Genomic DNA, 10,377 nt, shown 5'->3' on the forward strand with positions numbered 1-10,377 from the left:
AAGCAACCTAAATGTCCATCGACAGATGAATGGATAAAGAAGATGTGGCGCATATATACACAATGGAATATTACTCAGCCAAAAAAGAAATGAAATTGAGTTATTTGTAGTGAGGTGGATGGACCTCGAGTCTGTCATACAGAGTGAAGCAAGTCAGAAAGAGAAAAACAAATACCGTTTGCTAACACATATATATGGACTCTAAAAAGAAACAAAAAAAATGGTTCAGAAGGACCTAGGGGCAGGACAGGAGTAAAGACAGAGACGTAAAGAATGGACTTGAGGACACGGGGAGGAGGAAGGGTAAGCTGGGACAGAGTGAGAGAGTGGCATGGACTTATATATAGTACCAAATGTAAAATAGCTAGTGGGAAGCAGCCGCATAGCACAGGGAGATCAGCTTGGTGCTTTGTGACCACCTAGAGGGATGGGATAGGGAGGGTGGGAGGGAGACACAAGAGGGAGGGGATATGGGTATGTATGTATATGTATAGCTGATTCACTTTGTTATAAAGCAGAAACTAAGACACCATTGTAAAGCAATTGCACTCCAATAAAGATGTTAAAAAAAAAAAGATTCCACATATAAGCAAAAAAAAAAAAAAAAAGCAGGCACATGGGATGGGAACTACATGAACAATATGGAATTATTAATGCCACAGACATCTACGTGTGCAGAAGATATTTTGGAAAATGGGGACAGTAATCCCAACAAAACAGGAACTGCCTTCAAGGAACTTAATGCCAACTTGGGGAGACAAAATACACATGCAGAGTAGCCAGAATGCAAAAGAGAAAAGGACTTATGCTCTAATAAATGTAGTTACCTATAAAGTACCTTAAGAGAAGAATGTTCCAACTGGAAGTTTGAGACAGCGTCTCTGGAGGATGCTGTTCCTGAAGGAACTATGGACCAATGGTTCGGATTCTGACAAGTGAAGGTGAAGAAAGAAGACACTACAGGAAAAGCTGGAGCAAAGGTCTTGAACTGGGGAATGAGGAGGCCACTGAAGAAAGAGGAGCATGCAGTACGGTCTTTGCTTCAAGGACTATGCCATCTTATTTAGGATAAGTCTTAAAAAGATATTAATCTCTGAGGGGCAGAAGAGTAAATTAAGTGAGAATGCAGGCTCTACAGACAGACTGTCTGGGCGTGTAGGCTCACACTGTTCATTTCTTAGACACATGTCTTTAAACAAGTGACTTAGTCTTTCTGTACCTCATCTGTGGAATGGGGATGATGAAATTACACCAGAGGGCTACAAAGTGCTTAGTAGAGATCTGGGCACAGAATTAGCATTCAATAAAATATCATTATCATCATCATCATTTCATCAGGGATCAAATCAAAAGGTAGGCTTAAATACTAGTTGCTTAGTCTTTCCTCTAACTTGTTGTTGATAACATTAATCTTCCCAATTCAACAATGTTCAAAAACAGTTTATTGAGCTTGTCGATCTTCACTGCGCAGTGGAAGTCTCTTCTGTGGTGAGCATACTCTAGACCTATGCTGCCCAGTGTGGTAGCTGCCAACCACATGTGGATACTGAGCACTTGAAATATGGCGCGTGTAACTGAGGAACTTGATTTTTAATCTTACTTAATTTTAATTAATTTAAATTTAAATTCAAAAGCATACTGATTTGGTTATTTGAAAACTTTTATTTTATTTTTTTAACTTGGTGGTTTCCTCTTTATTAATGTGCCTCCTACCTTCCCCCCACAATTTCAGTCCCTTCCATCTACCCCAAGAAAGGAAGGTAGTGAAAAGAAGGGATTGTTGGGGTTCTGAGCCCCTTGGGCAGTTAGAAAGGGAACAGAAACCAAAGCAATCACCGGATGTGACAGAGATTGACAATCAAGAAGTCTAAAGCAGAATGGGAAAGGTGGTAAAGAAAGGGGAAGAATGGAGAAAGGCGAGGTACTAGAGGCCATCTCCCCCATTAACCCTTGTGTTAAGAGGGGCTGGGGGAGAGTCTCAAACATTAGGAAGTGTAGGTCCTGAAGAAGGGAGGTGGTGTTTGCCCCTCAAGGAGGAGTAGGTCAAGGAAGGAGGGCCCCCTCTCTCTGTGTAGAATGGGACCCCCCCCCCCCACCTTAGGGGCAGCAACTGCACAGACCGTAGACACTTTCATCACTGGAGGCAACGTGTAGAAAGAAGTCTTCTTCATGGTGTTCCTGGTATAGCTGACCCATCCTGGCACTGGTGGGTGGAATGACATTGTTGACAAAGGAAAACAAGGCATCCTCAGCTCGGAGATGAATTCGCTTCCGAATCAAGAAGTAGAACTGACCAACTGTAAGATCAGAAGACAGCAGGCATTTCCTTTTGTCCAGGTCTCCTATCCGAGCTTTGGGAGCCTTTTCTACTATCACCGGGAACCGGTCCGGGTATTTCTTTCGGATCTTCTCACCCTCAGAGCGCCGCTTCTCGAAAGGATGCTCCCCTTTATACACAAACTTCACCCTCTGGGGAACCGGGCTGAGGGAACCCCGGGGTGGGGGCTGGGATGCGGGGGGGGGGCCGGCGGTGACGCGCGGGCTGAAAACTTTTATGTTTAGAACAATGTGGGTATGTGAATCTACACTTATCATTGCATAGTTTATGAAAACTAAGTGTAGATCAAATATTTGCAATGAAAATGTAGCTTCCAAATTGAGATATTCTGTAAATAAAGTACACACTGGATTTTGAAGACTAAGTAGGATAAAAAGAATGCAAAGTAGCTTATTGACAATTTTTATTTTGAGGGTATATTAAAATAATAAGATTTGGGCTATATAGGGTTAAGAAAAATTATCATTAAAATTAACGTCACCTATTTCTTTTATTTTTTTAATGTGGCTACTAGAAAAAATTTTTAATTACATTACATTATACTGCTATTGAATAGAACTAAACTAAATCAATAAATTCAATCAATGCATTAAAAAATAAAGTTCAAAATTATTTTTGTGTTTAAATAAAATTTTAAGTGAATGAAAAATAATAGTAATGCTCCAGGCATAGCAAATAGTTTAATATGGAGTTATTTTACAAGTCTCAAATATACCAATGTCTTTATATGCACACATTTGAAAATCAAAAGTATTCTCAAAACTACATTTTTAAACATAAAGATTTGGTGAGATGACTAGAATTTTCAAGTGCATTTTTCTATGGTATCTATAAACCAGCTATCCCCTGACCTTGTTCACCCAAAAATGTGGGAAAATGTCTCCTCACTCCAAATCAAAGTATTCCCATACTTAGATTAGAAAGAACATGATAATCACAGGGACCCTCTTGAACTGAATTCTAAAGATTATTTTTTGTGAGAGTAAGAAAGAATCAGCCTCACTGAGATGATTTGAGTGGCCTGGCCCTTGAGGCCAGTGAGCCTAAAATAGCTCTGTTAAGAGATGACTGTGATGGCTTTGGGGAAGAAGAGGTGTCACTCAACTGTCAGAGGCCAAGATGGAAGCAATTTCAACTGCTCACGCCTGTTCCATTCTTGGAGGTCATTCCATGGTCTTCCCAGGAAAGAAGGATAAATAACACCTTAAAAGGGCGAATAAAGAAGGGTAGGAAAAATAACACTTGTTTTGATCTGTATTAGAATTCTAGACACATTTCTACTAGCTTGTGATCTTTGGGCAAATTACTTCACCTCTGGGAGGCTCAATTTCCTCATCTGTAAATAATAATATGCATCTCAGAGTGAAGCTGAAAAGATCAAGTAGTCAATATTGCTAAAGTTCCTGACACATAGTAGCTTTGGTGGAACGACTCTATGTTGGCCCCCATGACTTATTCCTCCTATTCTTGCCCTTGTATAACTCACTCTTCGTGACTGTAGGTGAGACCTGTGACTTGCTTCTAACCAATAGAATACAACAAAGGTGACAGGATTTCACTTCCTTGATAATGTTACATAAAATTGTAAGGACTGTCATGATGAAAGACTCTCTTCCCTCTTGGCTTTGAAGCAACAAGCTGTCATGTTGGGAGCTGCCCCAAAGAACAAGGCACATGGCAAGGAACTGAGGGAAAACTCTGGCAGCCAGCCAGCAAGAAACAAAGCCCCTCGGTCCAGCAGCTTGCAAGGATTTTAAAGATGACAGCAACCATATGAACTTGGAAGTCAATCCTTCTCCAATCGACCCTCAGATAAGAACTCAGCCCTGGCTGACACTTAGTTAGCAGCTTTATAGAGAGCCCACTTAACCCATGCCCAGACTCCTGACCCACAGAAACTGTGAGATAATAAATGTGTGTGATTTTAAGCTTCTGTGTTTGTGGTAATATTATTCTGCAGAATAAACCATAATACAGTGGTCTCTCCACAATCTTTAGCTCCCTCACCATGGGACTATCCTATCCTTGCACTGGCATGGTGAGTGTGAAAAATGTTATTGATATCATTTATTCATTATCCTTCCCTTTAAATATATCTATAAAAGATCTTTAAGTTTTAGAAGAATTTTTAAAGTGTGCGTCTGTGTGTGTGTGCGTGCATGCATGTATTTGGGGAAGGGATACAAAAATACTCAACATTATTTACACAATGAATTGTGCATTGTAGCACTGGTCTTCCCCTGAATTAGAACTAGTGACAAGTACCAGCATCTCCTCCCCAGACTATGAATATAGCTGTTAAGGTATATGTACTCTCTGCACCTGTGTCAGCTTGCCTGCATTTTAGCATTTTAACTTTGGCAAGTTCTTAGCCTCTCTGATTGCCCAGTTCCTTTCTCAGGACTTATACACAAACTGCTTCAGTGCCTTTAGCTGCTCAATTTCCATTTTACAATAATTGTCCAAGGGACCTGGGCTTCCTTGTCCGTTCTCTTCCAAATGCCCTCTACTTGACTACCGTGGTGGGAGGGACAATCCCTTCCTCCTTGTACGCTTGGTGGGAAGAAGGTCAGAGTTCTGTCTGAATGATTTCCCCCTACTTCTTACATGCCCTTTTTCCTGTGGCTATTTACAGTGCCCCACTTTTTTTTCCTCTTCTATCTCACTTCCAAATATCCCTTGAGCTATAGGAGCTGGAGACAAATGTTCTCTTTTTCTGGTAACATTCTCCTTGGGGTAAGAAACCATTTCACGCTCACTAGACAAAGTTTATGCCTATGTTTTGGATATTCAAGACGGGGTGATATTTTCCAGATTGTTGATTTTTTCATTTTACGCAACACAACAATTTTATTAGTTATATTTATTATGTCTACTTGGGAACAGAATAAGAATCAAAATTTCACGACTCTACTTCCCACACTGAGAGTGATAAAGTTCGTCATAGTTGCTGATAATCAAGGGCCTCAGAAAGTGCCATGCATGTGCTGTGTGTTCAGCATGCCATACCGCAGTTGGTTCTTCTTGAATCCTACAGGATGAGTTCTGTAAGAATCCCATTTTACAGATGAGGAAGCTATTTGGACATTTGTGAACTTCAGCTGGTCAATGGTAGAGCTCCTTCAAGTTGGCTTTGAACTTTCAGCTTTTGCTCTGCTGGAAGAGGTGATTTGGACCCTGAAAAGAGGCACTGAACCCTGAACAACTCCATCATCAGTAAATCCCAGAATTGTTTCCATTACTCTTTCTTGTGATACCACTGTACTATTTTTCATTATGCACAAAGTTTCAAAACTGAAGTCTGTTTTTACTTCAAGATGTTTCAGAATGGTGGTGAAAATTGTTTTTGGTAATTCTTTCTAGATTTATATGCAGGACCACACAGGTGAAGGTGATAACCATCTCCAAAATTATGATGAAGAACTCCTCTTATAACACACAAAGTGACTAAGGTCATATCTTGGCAATGCTATCGTGACAACACCTCCTCCCCTTTTCTTATTCTTTGCCCTTCTTTAAGAAATGTAGAGCAATTTGAACTTCTGAAAGATAAAAGTCAGTAATAAAAATGTTCAATATCTATAAACATCTGTATTAAATAGTTCTCTTAACTTTAATAAACTGCACAACATCTGGTTCCATAGAACACTTCAAAATTTCCCTCAAGTTCTTGTCTGACAAAATCCCTCCTGCCACTTTCAATTTGTATTAAAAAAGCAAAAAAAGCACGTACATCCCCAACTCACTGAGTCATTTGGTAAAAGCAACAGGGTGCAGTTTGTAAGCAGATGGAGAATTCGATGAATGGGCTGGCTGAGGTCACAAGATCTCATGACCCCTACAATTTCTGTCCCGTGGCTGCCAGGAGTAGCACACACTGCTGAGGGGCAGATCAATCGAAGTCACTGAGACAGAGAGGAACGCAGATTTTCAGTACTTTCGAGGGCAAAAGCACAATGATGCCTTCTTATTTTCTCGTGAAGGAGGTCATAAGGGTGAGTGTGTGCCATGACATGGAAACTGTGTGGCCACCAAATGATTCGCTCCAGCTCCGTATGGGAAGGTCCCTTTATTAAAGCCAACAGAACCAGAAAAGGTTCTGAATAAGAGTTGCTCTGATCTGACACAGGGTGAGTGTGAGGCAGTGAGTGACCATGAAAGCAGCTCTGTTGCTGCAGAAAAGGTCACGCAGGTCTGCCAAGTAAGTGACACAGTTGTCAGCTGCTGGTCATGGCTCCAGCCTGACTACGCATCTTGTGGGGTAAGATGAGGTTGAGGCTGAAGAGGACATTTTTATGGGAAGAGATGATAAGGATCATCTAGCCACAAGCATGCTCTACTTTTTCCTCAGTAAAGGAACTGCAGCTCAGAGAGGACAATGTCCAAGGTGGTGCAGCCAAAGTCACAGTCAGATACAGGACAGTAGGTCCCTGCCCTTGAGATTTGAACTGCGATGTCCCAGATCTGGAAGGAGAGATTAAAGCGAGGGTTTCGCGTTAGTTAAACGACTGTGGCCATCAAGATAATAATCTGTTTGTGCTAAAACCTCGCAATCCCTCTGCTGGCTGAAAAAGAAAAAATTTTAAGTATATTCATGATTTACTGGGGAGGAGGGCAGGTGTCAGTTAGATACCATAAAAGTGATTACTGTCCCACTGGCAGTGTCAGGAGCCCTGTGCAGCCCAAAGGGCTCACTTGCAGCTGCGGCAGGGCTGCTCTCTGCATTTTTGCTGACAAGGCTGTAAGTGAGCTCGGAGAGGCCTGTGGGTTGAGTGGAGGTGACCTGTGAATGCAGAAACCTGCTCTAAGGAAATGCAGTAACATTCCCGTCACATTTTTAGCTTCAAGGATAAAGACCATGAACTGCACAGCCAGTTCTCCTTACAGGGGGCTGATGAGTGCTTTCAGGGCCTCCAGGCAACCATTCCTGAGCTCCGAGTGGAGCTAAGCAAGGAAGGAGAGGAAATGGAACTTTCCTGAGGTTTTCCAGTCACTCAGTTATATATAATCCTTTATGGGAAATGCTTCTAAACATGGAAAGTATGCCAAGGTTTTATGCCTGACATCGTTTCCTGTTTTCTACTAGTTTTTGTTTTGCGTTGCTTTAAATCAATCTGGATTTTGTTTTTCAGTGTGCTTTGTCTTTCTTGCCCAACCAGGCAAGCTTTGTAATTAAATGACAGTAACAACTTGCAGATTTTAAGGCGCTTTCACAGACCGTATTTTGTGTGGTCCTTATAACAACCACGTGAAGTATGTATTTTCTCCATTTTCAGATGAGGATGTTATTCAGAAAGTTTCAATAACTGGCTCAAGGGCACTTGTTTATTTGACAACACGTTATGCTCAAGCCCAGGCCTCTGACGCCAAATCCAGACGCTTGGCTCTGGACGGTGATGCTGTTAATTAGGGGACCTGCCCCCGCCGCATCCCCTCCTATTGACCCAATGCTTCTTTAAAGATGTGAGTTAGTTTGCTACCATCCCCTGTTCTTTGTTTCCGATTCTTCCATCATTTTGCATTCAGTCTGTTTCTGGTTTTCTCCCTTAGACAGTTGGGCCATGTGTGAGACTTAATTAATTGACCATGCTCTTTGCCAAAGTGCCATCCATCAGTCAGTGAAGAGGTGCTGCGGGCACACTGGATGCAAGGCCCAGAGCAGGCAAAGAGAAGACTAAAATCAAAACAATTGTTTTGCATTCATGGAGAAACACTCCCGACTTACAGACAGAATAAACAACATTGCCTCTGCTCCTGTTAAAGGGATTATGAGTTGCTGGAGGAACAAGGGAAATAGGAACAAATGCAGCATTAATGAGGAAATCAATTCAGGACTCTGGGTGACAGCCAGCCCAAGGAAGGAGAACCTCCATGAAATGGGCCTGGTCTAGCTGCCATGATAATCTCCCTACTTCTGTCATAGCCAAATACCAACAGTGACTCAAGCTTGCCACGCACTCTCAACACACAGTGTTTTTCTGCTCCCTTGGCCCAGAATGCCCTTATACTTTATCTTCCAGAATAACCCTTTTTCCTCAGTCTTCCCCTCTGGACCACTGTTCTTCCATATCACAATAATTCCTGTGCTTATTTCCTCATTATGTGGATTTCTGTCTTTCCCACCATAGAAATAATCACATTTTACTAAGACATGAATATATTAACAAAAAATTTAAGATAATAAAACTAATGCTTTTGTGGACACTAACAGATTTGCTTTGTTAACATATAATTGAAGATTTTTAATCTCTATGTGATAAAAATTTTCTTGTTTGGGTGCTGAAATCATATTGGCTGATAAAATAAGTTAGATAACTGTTTTCATATCTTCTGCATCATTTTGTTTAAATCACTGTTCTCTGAAAGTTTAGTAAAAGTCACCTGAAAACCATGTAAGCCTGCATCTTTTGGTAAGAAAATCTTTGATTACCTATTTAACTTAGTAATTGTTATAAGCTTACTCAGATGTTTTCTCTTTTTTTCAATGTATATATGATTTCTTTCTAGAAGAATTTCAGCTCTATCTAAATTTTTGAAATTTATGGGCATAAAGTTGTTCAGAATATATTCTTATGCATTTAAAACCTTTACTATTTTTATGCCCTGTGTTTTGTTTTTAATATTGTTTATCAATGACATTTCTCATTGCTTTTTTAATAACATTATGCACATTGTATTAGCTAAAGTTATGCTCATTTTATTAGCTAGTACAAAGAACAACACTCTAGGTGTGTTGAAAAACTATACTTTCCCTATTTTTAAAGGAAAGGCAAGGAAAGACAAGTACATCATACTTTATTAAAAAGCATTTACTAAGGGCAACTCATGGAAACAGGAGCAGGGGCAGGTGTTTGGGTGCGGTATTAGTCAAGGTTCTCCAAAGAAATAGAACCAATAGTATGTGTATATATAGAGAGAGATTTATTTTAAGGAATTGGCTCATGTGACTAAGGAGGTTTTCAAGTCTAAAATTTGCAGGATAGGCCAGCAGGGAAGAGTCAGTGTCACAGTTCAAGTCCAAAGGCAATCTGCTGGCGGAACTTTCTCTTGTTCAGGGGAAGTCAGTTTTTGTTCTGTCCAGACCATCCACTGATTGGATGATGTCTATCCACATTATGGAGGAAAATCTGCTTTACTCAAAGTCCAACAATTTAAATGTTAATCTCATCCAAAACATGCTCACAGAAACAACCAGAATAGTGTCTGACCATATGTCTGGACACTGTGGTCCAGTCACATTGACACATAAAGTTAAACATCACAAGTGCCCAGTTCCAACTGCATTCTGGAGAGTACACAGAGATCCATTATGACTCTGTGTCAGTCTAAAAAGAGAGGCCCTCCACCTCTTGAACTGTAGGGCCCTTAAGCTGCATTATTGGGGAAGCACAGCCCCTTCCCTGGCATTATCAGGGGCTGGCACCCAACAGAATATGATGTGGCAGAACTTTGGCCCCTACTGCTGTTTTGCTGTCTCATTCATCAGTTAGAAAATCTCTGGCCTTTACCCTGGCATCTTTAGAGACCTGGTGTCCAAGCTTTCCACTGTCTTCTACCACTATGATTTCAGTGAACCAGCATTTATTTATTTTTCCTCTTTTCAAACATATTTTGCATTGATAATAATTTCTATATTCCTTAATTTATTTTGGGTCTTAAAATTTTTCTTCTCATCTAGTGTTTGGGAATCTATAATCATAATTCTAGTTTCACACTGTTCTTAATTTTTAAATGTACACTCATGATATATATATATATATATATATATATATATATAGACTTTACATATATATTTAGAGTCTAAAGTATGTGAGGGTTTTTTGTCTTTTTCCAGAACATGTATAAATTATCATGTCTTAATGTCCGCTGAGCACCACTAACCTATCATTGTTATCTAGAGGCTTAATTTTGCACTTTTTAATATAAAACAGTTAATTTTATAACCAATAGTTTCTGACATATTTTATTAATTTATATATCCACTCATTATTATTACTTTCACCCCTGCCTTTGTTTAATTGTCATCCTCCTGCAGTAGA

General features: G+C 40.2%; 1 pseudogene across 1 annotated transcript; it reads right to left on the reverse strand.

The window, feature by feature from the left end:
• Nucleotides 1-255: 255 nt before the first annotated feature.
• LOC309612593 (gamma-aminobutyric acid receptor-associated protein pseudogene) lies at nt 256-10,089 on the reverse strand (annotated as a pseudogene). Its single transcript has one exon. The product of its transcript is annotated as a gamma-aminobutyric acid receptor-associated protein pseudogene (transcript).
• Nucleotides 10,090-10,377: the final 288 nt, after the last annotated feature.

This window comes from Balaenoptera borealis (assembly GCF_965194805.1).
Source record: "Balaenoptera borealis genome assembly, chromosome: 15".
Taxonomy (NCBI): Eukaryota; Metazoa; Chordata; class Mammalia; order Artiodactyla; family Balaenopteridae; genus Balaenoptera; species Balaenoptera borealis.